This window comes from Pongo pygmaeus, chromosome 11 (genome assembly GCF_028885625.2).
Source record: "Pongo pygmaeus isolate AG05252 chromosome 11, NHGRI_mPonPyg2-v2.0_pri, whole genome shotgun sequence".
In the NCBI taxonomy this organism is placed as follows: Eukaryota; Metazoa; Chordata; class Mammalia; order Primates; family Hominidae; genus Pongo; species Pongo pygmaeus.
In genome coordinates this window covers 17,529,791-17,547,546 of record NC_072384.2, presented here as the reverse complement: position 1 = coordinate 17,547,546, position 17,756 = coordinate 17,529,791, and the positions used below count along the sequence as shown (strand labels likewise).

The following is a 17,756-nucleotide window of genomic DNA, read 5'->3' as shown; positions in this document are numbered from 1 at the left end:
GAAGAAGACAAGTCAGAAGACTGAGTGAATCCTGCTCTGGACACAGACACCATTCACTCCAGATAATCTGTTCCTTGTTATGCTTTTTTTTTTTTTTTTTGAGGCAGAGTCTCACTCTGTCACCAAGCTGGAGTGCAGTGGTGCGATCTGGGCTCACTGCAACCTCCGCCTCCCAGGTTCAAGTGATTCTCCTGCCTCAGCCTGCCGAGTAGCTGGGACCACAGGCACACGCCACCATATCCAGCTAATTTTTGTGTTTTTAGTAGAGATGGGGTTTCACCATGTTAGCCAAGATGGTCTCAAACTCTTGACCTCGTGATCCACCTGCCTCAGCCTCCCAAAGTGCTGGGATTAATTCTCTCATTCTGCCTGCAACCGGTACCTGCTACACTCTATTTGGCCCATCTTCTAAATCTGCCTTTCTTATGCCCTGTTACTTAGACAAATACCCCCCCACTTCCCAGCTTCTAACAACGCGACTGCTTGGCTGAGAGAGATTAACATAACCCCAGTGGGGTTCCTTAGTAACAGCACATAATGAACTGAAGTGCCAAGTAACAATACAGGTCACTCCCTGATTGGAAAAAAAAAATGTTGCTGATTATACTCAAGTTTGTCTTATGTTATTTACTAATTCTAGGATGCAAAGCTGGAATATGAGCAGTTACCACCACGCCTGCCAAACCTGCTGCACATATCTGTACTCTCCTATCAACAAAACCTGATGCTAAAAACAGAAAAGGGAGAGATGTAGGAGATCAGTCAGGGTGGTGGGAAAAACTGTAGAAAGATGCAAAGCTTCTTGGAAGGCTGTAAGGTTTTACAAAAGCTTCGGAAAAAGATTTGGCTGAAGGCAGCTAGATTCTCTTATCCGGTGCCTGATAGTTTAGGTTGATAACAAGGGAATGTAAAGAAACTGGTCTAGATAAGTTTACTTAGACCTTGGAACCTGGCCTTTAATCATCCACGTGCAGGACTACGGGGGTGGGAGGGTGGGGGGGGGGGGCTGACCATGTGAACTGCCCACAAGTGTGCTGACTCAAGGCCTTTGTCATTAAATCTATACTGAATAAATGCCAGCAGTGCCCGCTTGTCAGGGCCACAGCTGCTGACTCTTTACAGCACCCTCCTCGGTGTCTGTGGGCGGCCCGGTCCCCTAGCCCGCTCTTTCACTGGTTTCCGGTGTCTGAGTGCATTTGTTCATCCATCATTCAGCCAGGGTCTGCAGGTTGGACCCAGCAGTTCCGTACAGTGGCTGCTCCCACATGAGGTCCCAAAGTGGGACCCAAAGTAAGGATGACAAATATGTTGAGCTGAGCCCCCAGCTGACCCTCAATGAATACATGGTATGAGCAAAACATACACCTTTTGTTGTTTTAAGCCACTGAGATATTGGGATTTTTGTTCATAGCCTACTCAGAATAATAGTCTACAACTAGTTAAAAATTATGCTGATGCTGTGCATGGTGGCTCACGCCTATAATCCCAGCACTTTGGCAGTCTGAGACAGGAGGATTGCTTGAGCCCAGGTGTTCAAGACCAGCCTGAGCAATACAGAGACCCTGCCTCTACAAAAATTTAAAAATTAGTTGGGTATAGTGGTGTGCCTGTAGTCCCAGCTACTCAGGAAGCTGAGGTGGGAGGATTGCTTGAGCCTGGGAGGTCGAGGCTGCAGTGAGCAGTGATCCTGACACTGTACTCCAGCCTGAATGATAGAGCAAGATCCTGTCTCAAAAAAAAAAAAAAGAAATCATACTGAAAATACCTAATGTTCACTCTATTCATTTTAAGAAATTAAAATAAATCCTTTAACTATGGACATTAAATTCTCCCATATTACTTCTCTTAGAGATCAGAAAAATGAACCCACTTCCCATAAAATGTATTTAAAATAGACAAGTTTATTGTCATCCCACTGAAAAGTATATGTAATACAAATAAAGAAATAATTCTAGTTTACCCAAATATTTATCAGAACTCTGACTTAGCAATTATAAAAGATGTGGGCAATTATAAAAGCAATTATAAAAGCCATTTAGAATAGCATCTAAATTTCAGTGGTTTTTTTTTTTTTTTAAACAACATTGGCCCTAGCCCCAGAAGATTCCAGTGCACACATTCATCACAGAGAATATATGTATTCCAGTGCATATAGTCATTATAGAGAATGATGAATATAATGAGAATATGAGCAATGTGAAGGCAGTGGGAATGTTAGGAACATTTGCTCTAACTGGAAGAGCCACACAAAATCCCAACTGCACTATGTGACTCTGAGCCTTACCTGTAAAATCAGAAAAATATGATATACCATAGTTATTAAGTTTAAAAATGTAATATGAATTTTCTGGCACACAGTAGACAATCAAATATTATCTCTGCTTCCTAAGATACAGTTTGAAATTTGTAGAAAATTGTATGATAGCTTCAATGCCAGAAGACATGTCTTTATAAAACAGGAAGAGAAAGCCAAATGGGAGGCTAGGCTGAGATGCAAAACAAAGACAACATGAAAAAGGAAATGGGTGAAATCTAGGACTGCCAAGATCATACAGATTCAACTGCAGAATAAAATACTTACCCAGGAGCCAGAGGTTGCAGTGAGCTGAGATCACACCACTGCCTTCCAGCCTGGACAACATAGAGAGACCTTGTCTCAAAACAAAAAAACAACAACAGCAACAAAAACTGTGAGACAAAAAATATTTTTAATAGATACTAGAGGGAATAAGGAAAAGAACTACTGATGTGGCTACAGAGATTAAACCTAAGAAGCTTTACCAGAATGCAAAGATACTGAGAGAAGATGACAGACATGGAAAATGGAGATCTAAAAAACTACACATCCTCAAGGAACCAGAATACAAAGAAAAACCAAAGGTACAAATTTTAAAAACTTGAAAGAGCTGAAACAAAACTGGTACATTATTATTATGTAGTGCTGAATCCTTTGTTTAAATATCTGTATAATACTTTCTCAATTACTCAGAGATACCAGAAGGCAAGGCAACAATATTTTCTCTTATCCAACATCCTTAACAAACTAATTTGGCAAATTAAACAACACTCTCCATTCTCTCCAACAAATTACTGAACATTCACCACTAGTGAAGCTTACTTTTATCAAACCAATACATTCATGTTCCCATCAACTTACCGAGAATTAGTTATATTTATAATTTACAGTTTATAACATATAGTTTGTTATGATAAAATAACATTCAGTTTAAATACTACATAAATCAGTAAAATTGTAAATATGAAGAGTTGATTCTATAAAAATGCAGCTGAATTTTAGAAAAACTCAACAGCTAGTTACAAAAAACTGTTAAATCAGGTATAGGTGAATCAACTGTAAAAGACTAGGAGGAAAAATCATACATCTCTAGATGGATCATATACTCAAGACTGCTTTACATCTATATGGTTTTTGTGTTTGTTTGTTTTCTGGGTTTTTCTGTTTTTGAGATGGGATCTCACTCTGTTACCTAGACTAGAAAGCAGTGGCCATGATCACTCCTCACTGTAGCCTCGACCTCCTGGGCTCAAGCAATCCTCCCACCTCAGGCTTTTGAGTAGCTGGAATTACCGGCGTGTGTGCTATCACGTCTGGCTAGTTTTGTGGTTGGTTTGTTTTTTTTTTTTTTTGGAGAGACAGGGTTTCCTCATGTTGCCTAGGCTGGTCTCAAACTCCTGGGCTCCAGCGACCCACCCACCTTGGCCTCCCAAAGGGTTGGGATTACAGGCACAAGCCATGGTGCCTGGCCTCTATGTTTTCTTAAACAAAATAAACATTTAAGGTAGACTGTACCATTTTTATTCCCCTTATATTAATAACTTTTTTAAATTTAATAAATACTACCTCCCTATCACATTAAATAAGAGAGCTTCTTTGTACATCAAAATAGAATCTATGTGGATTATGAGAGATTTTTACAATAACTGATAATGTTTTTGGAACACTTATTACATGCTAGGCATTGTCCTAAACATATTATCTCACTTAAACCTCATTTAAAAACCCTATGAATTAGACACTATACCCCAATTTTACAGAGGAGTGAGGCTTAGAGAGTGGAGCTCAGACTCACACTCAGGTCTAAATCCCAAGCTCATAGTCTTAGCTATTCACTACCTTTATTTTCTTTATCTTTTCTATATTTTAAAGTTTTTTTCAATACACATTATAAGCACAGTCGGTTAACGTATAAGGTTTGTTAACTTAGTTCAACTGTTGACGACTCTTCAAGGCCTTCTGGAAATACCATCCCCACTCTGGTCCATAGCGGGTACTCAATGAATTATATAGTATAATATAAATGTCAAAGAATGTTTTTATATTGCTTGATGAAAGACATATTACAAATCCAATTTTCTCATTGCCCTGATAAAGCAAGAAAAGCAGCATGTTAGGAGCACATATTCTAGAGCCAGGCTGCCTGAGTTCAAGTCCTAGCTCCACCACAGACAAGATGTGTGAACCTAAGCAAGTTGCTTATTGTCCCTGTGCTTCAGTTCCCTCATCTGCACTACGGATATAGTAACAGTAACTAATTCCACTGGGTTGTTGTAGGGATTAAATGAATTAAAATCTTAAAAGCAGTACTGAAATCAGTGCCTAGAACACAGAAAATTACATTTAACTAAAGTAAAACCAGTATCGTGGGAGAAAAAAAGAAACAAAGGAAACTCAACCAGTAAATTCAAACCAAAACTTCTGTAAATCATCAAGGATTTTGGGAGGCATCACCTTTTAAGTAATCTTACAGCACTGCAAAAGGAGATCCCTGCTGTCTGCACTGTGCTAGGTACTGGAGTACCAAACAACAAAACGCAGCCTCTGTTCTTGATGAGCTTACTACTGAAGGACACAGCAATGATTATAGTGCAATGTGGCAAGTACAATGGTAAAGGCAAGTGTGCACAGAGTGCTCTAGGAGCATTCTCAGTGACAATAAAGGGACCTAATTTGAGAATGATCCAAAGAATACCAATAAAATATATTAAACTATTCTTTTGTCATTATTAACTATTAAAGTTCACACTAAATGACTAACCACACAAATGGAAAAAATCCCAAAGTTTATAAACCTCATAGTGCTTTTTAAATTTATGGTACTATGAATCTCAAACAAATAATTGTTGACCACTTGTAAGAAAACCAGTAAGCTAGTGACAGTAGGGAATCTAAAGATTCTATCTCTATCCTCCTATTAGTTGGGAAGGCAAGGTATAAACAACAACAAAGTAAGAGTTAAGACCTAATCTTAACTCTTTAACCTAAGAGTTAAGTAACAATAAAGGCAACAATACAAGAGATATTACAAAGCAACTATGTGATTAACTACCAAGAGAAATATAGTCAACCAATGTTCCAAATAAATCCCAGGAATATCCAAGACAAAAGACAAACTTAACATTTCTTGTTAAGTGTGTGTAGATATAGATATATAGATACATCTCACACAACACTTTGAGAATAAGAGGAAAGGTTTTTTAAGTTCAATTTTGTATTACATACATTTGATTTACTTATAACTGGCTTCATAAAAATGAAGTTCGCTTCTAAATGTAACAAACATATTATCAGAAATTCATTCTTCACTCATAAATGTTTACTAAAGCAATCACTATTTATTTATCCTTCTTTTTTCCTAATTTTTGATACAGGGTCTTGCTATGTTGCCCAGGATGCCCTCCAACTCCTGGGCTAAAGGGATTCTCCTGCCTCAACCTCCTGAGTAGCTGAGGCATGCACCACACAGCCCAGCTCAAAAATTTATAATTCTTGAACTTCATATAATGGTAAGAATGATCTTCTGACTCTCAATCCAGTGCTCCTCCCATTACATCAGAAAATAGACAATTTTCTCAAAATGTATTTTAGTAGATCCACCCTTCCTTTATATTGTATTTCTGGGCTATTCTTGTGCAGTAGATGTTGTCTAAGAAAAATTTAAATGCACTTCTTAAGAGTACAGAAGACCAGCATTGAGTTATTCCCATTTTTTTCAAGCCAGGTTTCTTATAAAATTCATAACAAAGGATACTTTGAATTCTTTGTTAAAATCTTTAAAATCAACAAAATCAGATTCTGATTAACCTAGCTGGATGTTTTTTAATTCCTGTGATTTGTTTCCATCTATAGACCAACAAACATTTATTAACACTGAAATTTAAAAGTTAGCCTGACAAGGATCAGCAAAAGAAACCACAACTATTAAGTAAAAGATCACTGGAGAACAGGCTAGCATTACAGTGCTAATTTATCATGCCACAGATTACTTGCAGACTGCAGTGAGAAAAATATACCTCACCTTACTCCTCTCAACCAAGCAATCAAACTTAGTATCACAAATAATGGGACTGCACAGTGTACGTCTCCTAATGGGAGGCATATAAAATATATTAAATCACTTATTAGGTATTCTTGCCCAAAATGTTGAAATTAAAACTAATCGACCCTTTAAATCTAGTTTACACTTAACAACTGGTTTAGGGGGAATACAGGAACAAGCTAAACAATGCTATGGGGGGGGGAAATCTGACAAATTGAGAATATGAGTCACTTTATAAGACAACTGTCTTGATCTCTTAAAAAAAAATCATTGTCATTTTTAAAGGGGGTAAGAGGTGAGACTGCTGTAGACTAGAAGAGATCAAAAAGCCTTAACAACTAAATGCAATGAATAAACTTTGATGAAATCCTGATTTGGTGGGGATGGGTGTACAAACCACAAATGACAATTCAGTATGAATGAGATGTAAATATGGATATATATTAGAGTATATTAAAGAATTATCGCACCTAAGAAAAGTAACAATAATGGTATTTTGGCTATGTAAGAAAATGTCCTTAACTTTAGGGGATGCATGTGACATATTGAGGGGTAAAATGTCATAATGTCCATAGCTTAGTTTCAAAGAGTTCAGCTGAAAATAATATGCAACTATATCTCATTTTATTGAGCTTCATTTTATTCTGCTTCATAGTGGTGTTTTTTTAAAAAAAATATATATATGAAAGTGTTTATTTCTCCTTTATTTTTGAAATATATAGTTCCAGGATCTAGAATTCTAGTTTGATAGTTTTCTTCTTTCAGTAGAGGTATACCTTGTTTTATTTCACTTTTCATTGTGCTTCACAGATAATAATGTGTTTTCTTACAAACTGACTCACTCTGTTGCCCAGGATGAAGTGCAGCAGCACGACCTTGGCTTACTGCAGCCTCCATCTCTTGGGTTCAAGCAGTTCTCCTGCCTCAGCCTCCCAAGTATCTGGGACTACCGCCACCTCGTCCCACTAATTTTTGTATTTTTAGTAGAGACAGGGTTTCACCATGTTGGTCAGGCTGGTCTCGAACTCCTGACCTCAGGTGATCCGCCTGCCTTGGCCTCCCCAAGTGCTGGGATTACAGGCATGAGCCACTCTACCCAGCGGATGCTGGTATTTTGATAGGGGTTGCCTTCAATCTGTAGATTGCTTTGAGTAGTGTATTAGGCCATTCTTGCATTGCTCTAAAGAAATACCTCAGGCTGGGTAATTTATAAAGAAGAGAGGTTTAATTGGCTCACGGTTCAGCAAGCTGGACTGCAAGCATGGTGCTGGCACCTGCTTGGCCTCTGGTGAGGTCTCACGACATAAGGCAAAGCGGGAGCAAGGACATCACTTGACAAGAGCAGGAGCAAGTGAGAGAGTGGAGAGATGCCACACATTTTTAAACAACCAGATCTCACATGAACTTGCTCATCATCAAGAGGATGGTGCTAAGCCATTCATCAGGGACCCACCCCCATGATCCAGTCACCTCCCACCAGGCCCCACTTCCAACACTGGGGATTGCATTTCAACATGAGATTTGGAGGAGACAAATAAACAACCCATATCAGGTTGTATGGTCACTTTGACAAAACTGATTCTTCCAATCAACGAGTATGGGATGTTTCTCTGTTTGTCTGTGTCATCTAGAATTTCTTACATCAGGGCTTTGTAGTTCTCCTTATAGAGATCTGTTACCGCCTTGGTTAAATACATTTCTAGGTGGATTTTTTCTTTTTTGAAGATTGCTTTCTTGATTTAGTTTTCAGTTGGATCATTATTGGTGTATAGAAATGCTCCTCATTTTTGTACATTGATTTTGTATTGACACTTTACTGGATTATTTGTCAAATTTAAGAGGTTTTTGGTGGCATCTTTAGGTTTTTCTAAATATGAGAGAGATCATGTCATCAGGGAATAGGGTATTTTGACTTTTCCAACTTGGATGCATTTCTTAATTTAAGAAATACAGCCAGGACAGTGGCTCATGCCTCTAATCTCAACATTTTGGGAGGCCAAAGTGGGAGGACCATCTGAGGCAAAGAGTTTGCAACCAGCCTGAGCAACACACTGAGATGCTAACTCTAAAAATAGAAATAAAAATAAAAAATTAGGCTAGCCTGAGCCAGGCTCAGATGTTCTTTTAGCATTTTTTGGGCAACAAATAATTTTTAATTAAGATATATATATATATACCTTATATATATAACATATATATTATATATATTATCTATAATAGCTTATATACATTATATATATTATCTATAATAGCTTATATATATTATATATATTATCTATAATAGCTTATATATATTATATATAATAGCTTATATATTATATATAATAGCTTATATATTATATATAATAGCTTATATACATTATATATAATAGCTTATATACATTATATAATAGCTTATATACATTATATATAATAGCTTATATATTATATATAATAGCTTATATATATATATAGCTTTTTTAGACTGTAATTGCACACTTAACAGACTACAGTATATTGTAAACATAACTTTATATGCACTGTGAAACTAAAAAAAGAAAAACAAACGAAATACATTTTGTAAGGCTATAACTACCATAGACAGTGATCAGATTCTTCTGATAGATCTGAGCAAAGTAAATTGAAAACCTTCTGGAAAAGATTCATCATTCTAGATGCCATTAAGAACACTGATGATTCATGGGAGGAGGTCAAAATATCAACATTAACAGGAATTTGGAAGAAGCTGATTCCAGCCCTCATGGATGACTTTGAGGGGTTCAAGACTTCAGTGGAGGAAGTAACTGTAGATGTGACGGAAACAGCAAGAGAACTACAATTAGAAGCGGAGCTAAAACTTGAACAGATGAAAAGTTGCTTCTTATGGATGAGGAAACAGTGGCCTTGTTTTTTTTTTGTTTTTTTTTTTTTTAAGACAGGGTCTTGCTCCGTTGCCCAGGCTGGTGTGCACTGCCACAGCTCACTGCAGCCCTGACCTCCCCTCCCCAGCTCAAGCAATCTTCCTGCTTCAGCTTCCCAAATCACCACAACCAGCTAACTTCTATATTTTTTTTAATGGGGTTTTGCCATGTTGCCAACGCTGTTCTTGAATTCCTTGGCACAAGCAATCCTCCTGCCTCAGCCTCCCAAACTGCTGGGATTATAAGCGTGACCCCATTACATCTAGACAGAAAGTGGCTTCTTGAGATGGAATCTACTCCTAGTGAAGATGATGTAAATATTATTGAAGTAGCAACAAAGGACTTAGATTACAAAAACTTACTTGATAAAGCAACGATAAGCAACTTAGATGATAGGTGATAAGCAATTAGTTGATAAAGCGTTTGAAAGGACTGACTCCAATTTTGAAAAATGTTCTATGTTGAGTAAAATGTTATCAAATAGTATCACATGCCAGAGTGAAATCTTTCATGAAAGGAAGAGTCCATCGATGCGGCAAACTTCACTAATGTCTTACTTTAAGAAATTGCCTCAGCCATCCCAAACTTCAACAACCACCCCTTATCAACCATCCTTACTAGTCAGCAGCCATCAACATGGAGGCAAGACCCTCCACCAGCAAAAAGATTACAATTCCCTAAAGGCTCAAATGTTCTTTAGAAATTTTTAGCAATAAATAATTTTTTAATTAAGGTATATACTTTTTTTAGACATAATGCCATTGCACACAATAGACTACAGTATATTGCAAACATAACTTTATATGCACCGTGAAACTAAAAAGTTTATGTGACTCACTTCTTTTCCTTTATTGCAGTGGTCTGGAAAGAAAGCCACAATCTCTCTTAAGGTATGCCTGTACATGTACCTATAGATAAAGCAAATATGGCAAGATACCAAAAAATGTTTACTCTAGAGGGTCATGATACAAGTGGTTTACTGTTACCAAATTTTCTGTATGCTTGAAATTGTTTGATAATAAAAAGTGGGAGGTGGGGGGAAATAGCTCCAATTCTATAGGGAAAGAGAAAATCAACCTGAAACCAACGCTGTAGGAAATGCAGAGTATCAAACATGACTTTATTTTAATACAGCACCTATTAGTTTAACCCTTTGGTACCAACAAAGTAAACTAGAAACAAAAGCTCCACCTAAAACACTGCTTAAAAGACTCAGTGTCTAATGCAATCCAATTATTTAAGATAAGCCTTTAACAGCTAGTTTCTCAAAACAGGCACATGGATAACCATTCTATAATGATATCATATACAACATAATTCAATAAGATTCAACATGTTTATATTTTAACCAAACAACAGATCAATCTGTAAACCATCCACATGTTAACTTTGTAATTTCACCTTTTCTCCACAGAGACTGCAAGACCACAAATTTTCTTCAACTTGATAATACACTAGGAAAATTACATAGTAGTATAACTAGGCATCAATAGATTTGTTAAACGTTTGCAATTATGCATAGAGCTTCAATTACTCAAAGGAAATGTATCGACTTTTTTTCAGTACAGAGCTCTGGCTCCTTATTTTTTCCTCTCACCATAGTTTAAAAAAATACAAAACTCATGCTAAAATGAGAATTTTCAGTTAACTTATAAACACTGACTAGTAGCACTCCATACAAATGAAAAAGAATCACACCATCAAACTTTCTACGATATTCTACGCATTAAAATTTGACATCGAACTAAAAAACATTGCATAAGACAACGAACAAATCACTAAATTGCCACATAATCCAGCAACAAATTTTGCAACAAGGAAGTCTCAAGTGAATAACCCAACTGTGAGTTCCCTTTGGGCATCAAGGTCAAACTACAAAAGCAAATTTGTGATTTTTCAAGATCTATGCAGTTTTACCAAATGTATTTATTTTTTGTAAGAAATAATTTTTTTCTGTCCAATACTAGTACATAAAAAGTAAAGGTATCTGAAGGCATCTTTTAAATTTTTTTTTAAAGCCAAGAAAATGATTTGGCAAAAGATATTGAAGAGCTTACGTTAGGGAAAACTAAACTGTATCTGTCTATGTGTTTAGAATTTATCCCATTAAAGAAACTGCCCAGTTAGTCTCATTTTCTAAACGTATTTCTGTAAACGAGAAATACAGTCTTACAAAAAGACATCTGCATATTCGAACCAAGCCTTCCTGGATTACTAGCTTCATGACCTTGGACAAATGCCTTAATCTCTCTGAGCCTCAAGTTTTCACCTGTAAAATAAGGCAATGTACCCACTTCATTGGGCTGGGAAGATGAAGAGAGATAATGCATGACAACTGCCGGGCGCAGACCAAGAGCATCGTTAAGTGCTTCCTAAATATTCCGTAAAGAGAAAAGGGGGAAACAACCTTACATCAAAAGATTACCACACTGTGACAGTGCAAAGACAAGCACTTTTTCGCTTACTGCATGTACCATTTCTGCTTCATCCCAAGACCAGCTGCAACCTTCCTTCTAAAATCTCTGCAGGGTACGTGTCTGACAGCTAACACAGCCGAGCAGCCTACTTCGCGCTGACCTGGGCTTTAGGACTGGATGCAGGGGGCCCAAGGTCCGCCCTCCCGCAGCTAGGCAATCACCCAGCGAAATCTCCGCCCCTGGAGCGGCGCTTAGGCCACCGCCAGCCCCCCTCCCGGCGCCCAGCCCGCGGCCCCCGACACACACACACACGCGCGCACACACAAACACACACACGCGCGCGCGCACGCACACACGCACGTACCGGCTGCTCCGCAGGGACGTAGAGAGCCGCAGGCCCAAGGAGGGGCCGCCCCCGCCGAGCCCGCCCCTCCGCCCCAGCGCGGCCTGTCACCGCGGCCCCAGGTCGGGGGCGGCCGCGGAGCCCCCGGGGGCCAGAGGGGCGCGCGAGGAGTCGGGCGCGGGCCTTGGGGCCAGGCCCGTCCCTCTTTCACATGAAGCCCGGGCCGGGCGGGGTGGCGGGCGCGTGAATCCTCGCAGCCGGCCGGGTCCTCCTGGCGCTCCTCGGCGCTTCTAGCCGCTGCAACCCCGAGGCCCGCGGGGAACTGGGCAGGAAAGGAGGAAGCCGCGGGCCCGCGTCGCCAGAGACCGGAGAAGAGGCGGGAGTGACGACTCTGCGGACAGGGGCGCCGAGCGTCCTGGTCGTTGTCTTCGTCGCCGCCGCGGGCCGTGCAACCCCCGAACGCTGCGCCCAGCGGCCGCGGCACCCTCGTCAGGCGCCGCCGCTAAGGGCAGGCAGCCCGGCCGCCACTACACACGGACCCGTGACGTCCGGCGTAGCGCGGCGCACGTCACGGCCGCTCGCTCGTGCGCGCGCACCCCTCCGCCCGGCGGTAGCGGAACCCGCCGCGGGCGCGCGCCCGGCCTAGGCGAGTGGGTCGGCGCCTGCGCAGAGGCCCGCCACGCCCACACACACGCCCCGGCCCCCACCGGCCGGACGGCGCGGGGATTCCCAGTCCTGGCTCCGCCCCGGCCTCGGCCCCGCCCCTGCCCCCGGGCAGCCTGTGCTGTTCCGTGGGCGCAGCGCTTACGCACCTGGGTTGTCTCGAGCCTGCGGTAGTGGCCAGATCCCAGACATCCAAGTAGATCCCGTGAAAAGGTCTCCCACGTGGGCTGCGGACAGGGCCGAAGGGTACCAGAGCTAGCAGAGACAGTGACGGTCTGAGTGTGTGGCAGGTCATTTGCGAGAAGAAAAGCCATCTGCCTCTTAATTTGTGGCTCAAGTTTCAGAATTTTTTTCCTGAGGGACTTTAGAAATTACTTCAGGCTTGCCACCTAAAAACCACCCCCTTGGAGACTGGCTAAGTGTTATTTGTATTTTCTGTTTAGTTCTTATCACCATCGATACTTGGTTATGACAATGGTTGTGTACATTGGTTGACCCAGCAAGTATTACTTCTGCAGCTTAACAGATGTGGAAACTTAAGCCCAGAGACATGAGTTGACACCCCACCCCCAAAGCTAGAGTCTAAAACCCTTTCCTTCGCTCCTCATCTCCCACAGGATAAAATGCAAATTAATCAGACTAGCGGTGAGGCCCTCCGTGGTGTGACTAACCTGCATCCCGAGGTTTTCACCCTACTTTGATCCAGAAAGCATCTTTCCGCCCCATCTCTTCTCCTTTCCTTAAATACCCCTTACAACTTCCTGTACCATTCTTCCCTGTTCAGCTTCTACTTGGTTTCTTGGTACATTCTGGATCCACCCCTTTCATGCATGTTCCAGACCACATTTCCACTGGAGCATTTGAAATGAGAGAGATGGGAATGGAACTCACCCGGCCCAGAGGTAAGGAGCTACCCCAACTTGGGCTCTGAGAGTCAAGGGAGCTGGCACTTGTGGGGCAGAGACTGAGGGAGAAACTGTTGTGTAATGTCAAAATGTCTCCGGGTTTCTTCCAGGAATTTTTATTACAGACCCATTAACAGAGCTGTCAAAGTCACAGGAACAAGGATGTGCACCTCAGAAACACAGAGCTCAGTGGAAAATCAGTTTGCTTCTATTTGTTTAAAAATGGAGGACTTTTATGCATGAATCTAAGACCTTCTTGAATCTAACATTCTAAGACCTGTATGCCACAGAAAGGAGGGTCTCAGAATGCCTGAGGATAGTATTTAAATCTTAAACATCTATATTGTTCTCCACAGTTACTGGGTCACCACATAGCAGGCATTCAATAAAAACGTGTTTGTTTACCAAGTAATCTTGAGATAAATTTTTTCCCCTCATAGTTCTGCTCATTTCTCCACTCCCTTCCCTCACTTACCACCCCTGGGGACTTCATTCACCTCTGGATTCCTCAGAAACATCCCATGCGTGTAGTTACAGTAGCTATTCTTTCTCTTTCGCCATTTTCCTTTTATATTGGTGACTTTTCCTCTTGCTTAGATATTAAATCTCTGACATCTTTGGTTATTTTAGTATATATGATTACAAATTAGTGATATTGGGATTTTTTTATTGATGAAACCATCATTCAATGAATATTTTTTTGCCTTCCTACTCTGTGCCTGGGATTGCAGTGATAAAATTATATAGTCCCCACTGCCCAGGAACTCAGAATCCTGTGAGGAAGGCAGACAGGTAAATGGATAATGATAACACACTGTGACCTGCATCATGGGAGGGATGTGTATCAGGCACCACAGCAGCAAGAGGAAGATGTCACAGGTGTGCCTGGGGAAGTGAGAGATGACTTCAGAGAGGAGATGTGGTGTGTTCCTTTTCTGTTGCTGCATAACAAACTGCCACAGACTTAGTGACTTAAAACAGTGTCTGTTTTTTAGCTCCCAGTTATACAGATTAGAAGTTTGCACAGGGGCAAGGCTGAGTTCTCTACTCAGGGTATATTGCAAGGCTGAAATCAAGGTATCAGCTGGGCTGACTTCTTATCTAGAGGCCCTTGCAAAGATCTTCCAAGCTCATTCTTCTTTGGGGCACAATTCAGTTTCCTGTGGTTGTAGGATTGACATCCCCATTTCCTGGGCCTGCCTTCAGTTCCTAGAGGTCACCTGCATTCCTTGCCACATGACCCCTTCCATCCTGAAAGCCAGCGACAGAGACCTTCTTGCGTGCCAAACATCCTCCTACATCAGATCTCTCTCTAACTTCCTCTTTTGCTACCAGCCAGAGAAAACTCTCTGCTTTTATTTTTATTTATTTATTTATTTTTGAGACGGAGTCCCACTCTATCACCCAGGCTGGAGTGCAATGGCGCAATCTCGGCTCATTACAACCTCCACCTCCCGGGTTCAAGTGATTCTCCTGCCTCAGCCTCCTGAGTAGCTGGGATTACAGGCACCCGCCGCCACGCCCAGCTAAGTTTTGTATTTTTAGTAGAGATGCGTTTTCACCATGTTGGTCAGGCTGGTCTCGAACCCCTGACCTCGTGATTTGCCCACCTTGGCCTCCCAAAGTGCTGGGATTACAGGCATGAGCCACCGCACCCAGCTTTTAAAGAGTCCATATGATTAGATCAGGCCCACTGAGAATCTATTCTTAACATCAACAGTGTCACATAACATAACCTGATCATAGTATAATCCATTATATTCACAGTACTGAGGGTTATACAGGCTATGTACACCAGCCGTCAGGGATCTGCAGGGACATCTTAGAATCTTGCTGGCCACATATTGTGCCATGGCTGGCAACTGAAACTTGAATGGGGGTAGTTATTTACTGGAAGAAATAAGGATGGAGGAGTACGCATTCCAGGCAGAGGGAATCAAGTGTGTCCAAGCTTGGAAGTATGAGGGAACATGCCCTGCCTAGGAATGGCAAGAGTTGCTGGCCACTGGGTGTTGAGAGAAATGCAGTCAGGGGGTGAAGCTAGAGAAGGAAGAGAGCTGCCAGGAGATTGGGAAGGAAGAATATTAGAGCAGGCCAAATTGCTGGGAAGGGAGATGAAAGTCGAAAGGTCTAAACCACAGCTGTGGCCATGAAAATGATACGAGTACTATTGGTTGGGATGCATTCAACTGCAACGAACAAGACACCTGGCCCAAAACAGCTTAAACAGTGAGGTTGATTTTGTCACATAACAAAAATCCAGTAGATGGATCCGAGGTTGGTTAGGGCTGTGAACAGGCATATTGAGAATCAACAGATGGCCACCTCAGCTCCAAACATGACCTCCCACACAGTAAAGAAGGGGGAACCATCCCTCTGTTTCTTTCCCTCATTCTTTTTTAAAATAAACTCTTTATTTTAGAATGTTGATGAAAGAGTCAAACTCTATAAAATATTTGAAGAGATTTGTTCTGAGCCAAGTATGAGTGACCACGGCCTGTGATACAGCCCTCAGGAGATCCTGAGAACATGTGCCCAAGGTGGCCAGATTACAGCTTGGTTTTATACATTTTAGGGAGACATAAAGCATCAAGAAATACATGTAAGGTGTACATTGGTTCAGAAAGTCAGGACAACTGGAAGTGGGGGCTTCCAAGTCATAGATGGATTCAAAGGTTTTCTGATCGGCAATTGGTTGAAAGAGTTACTATCAATAGAAGATAATGTCTGGGTTACCGTAAGGGGTTGTGGAGACCAAGGTTTTATCATGTGGATGAAGCCTCCAGATAGCAGGCTTCAGAGACAATAGATTGTACACGTTTCTTATTGGACTTAAAGAGTCTGTTCTGTCAGAAATTCCAAGGGAAGAGGGTAGACTGAGGCATGTCCAGCTCCCCCTTTCCATCACAGCCTGAACTAGTTTTTTCAGGTTAACATTGGAGTGCCCTTGGCCAAGAGGAGGGGTCTATTCAGGTGGTTGGGGGCCTTAGAATTTTATTTTTTGTTTACAAGAACAGTTTTAGATTTACAGAAAAACTGAGACAATAGTACAGAGACTTCTCCCATACCCATATTCAGCATTCATTTTATCCTACTGATACGGTTTGGCTTTGCATGGCCACCCAATCTCATGTCAAACTGTAATTCCCAGTGTTGGAGGAGGGGCCTTGGTGGAGGTGATTGGCTCATGGGGGTAGATTTCCCCCTTGCTGTTCTTGTGATAGCAAGTGAATTCTCACGACATCTGGTTGTTTAAAAGTGTGTAGCACTTCCCCCTTTGATGTTTCTCTCTCCTGCTCTGCCATGGTAAGATGTGCCTGCTTCCCCCTCACTTTCCACCATGATTTAAGTTTCCTGAGGCCTCCCAGCCTTGCTTTCTGTACAGCCTGTGTAACTGTGAGTCAGTTAAACCTCTTTTCTTCATAAATTACCCAGTCTCAGGTAGTTCTTTATAGCAGCGTGAGAACAGACTAATACACCTATTATTACACCTATTATTACGAACTTGTATTAGTATAGTACATTCGTCATAACTAGTGAACCAATATTGATGCATTGTCATTAACTGAAGTCCATACTTTATTCAGATGTCCTCAGTTTTTTCCTAATGCCCTTTTTCTGTTCCAGGAGCCCACACTATGCTTAGTCATCATGTCTCCTTAGGCTTCTCTTGGCTATGAGTTCCCTTGTTTTTGATGGCCTTGTGCTAAGGAATACTGGTTAGGTGTTTGGTAGAATATTCTTCAATTGTGAATCATGTAATGTTTTTCTCATGATGACACTGAGGTTATGGGTTCTGGGGAAGGAGACCACTGAAGTAAAGTGCCATCTTTATCACATCCTATCAAAGGTAGTCCATTGTCTTAGTCCATTTTGTGACTGGATAATGTGTAATGAACAGAAATTTATTTCTCACAATTCTGAAGGCTGGGAAGTCCAAGATTGAGGGGCCGACATCTGGCACAAGAACCTTCTTGCTGTGTCATCCTGTGGGGGAAGGGCAAAGAGAAGATGAGAGAAAGAGCAAGAAGAGTCAAACTCATCCTTTTATAAGGTGCCCATTCCCTAGATAATGACATTAATCCATTCATGACGGCTCATAACTAAACATCTCTTAAAGGTCCTACCTCCTAACACTGTTGGCATTGGGGATCAAGTTTCCAAAACATGACCTTTGGGGGACATATTCA

The 17,756-nt window shown here is 41.2% G+C and overlaps 1 protein-coding gene across 3 annotated transcripts in view; it reads right to left on the bottom strand.

Annotated features, from left to right (window-relative positions):
* Positions 1–12,152, bottom strand: part of MAP3K2 (mitogen-activated protein kinase kinase kinase 2) — an 86,794-nt gene extending 74,642 nt beyond the window's left edge. Inside the window, exons 1-2 of one of the 3 annotated variants that reach the window (XM_063647332.1) lie at positions 12,020–12,152; positions 10,077–10,146 (exon numbers count right to left, since the gene is read on the bottom strand). The gene's annotated coding sequence lies outside the window, so the exon portion shown is untranslated. Of the gene's footprint in view, positions 1–10,076; positions 10,147–11,712; positions 11,988–12,019 lie in introns of those variants that run through there. The other 2 variants (XM_054477164.2, XM_063647333.1) reach the window with 2 other exon arrangements.
* Between the last annotated feature and the right edge of the window lie 5,604 nt (positions 12,153–17,756).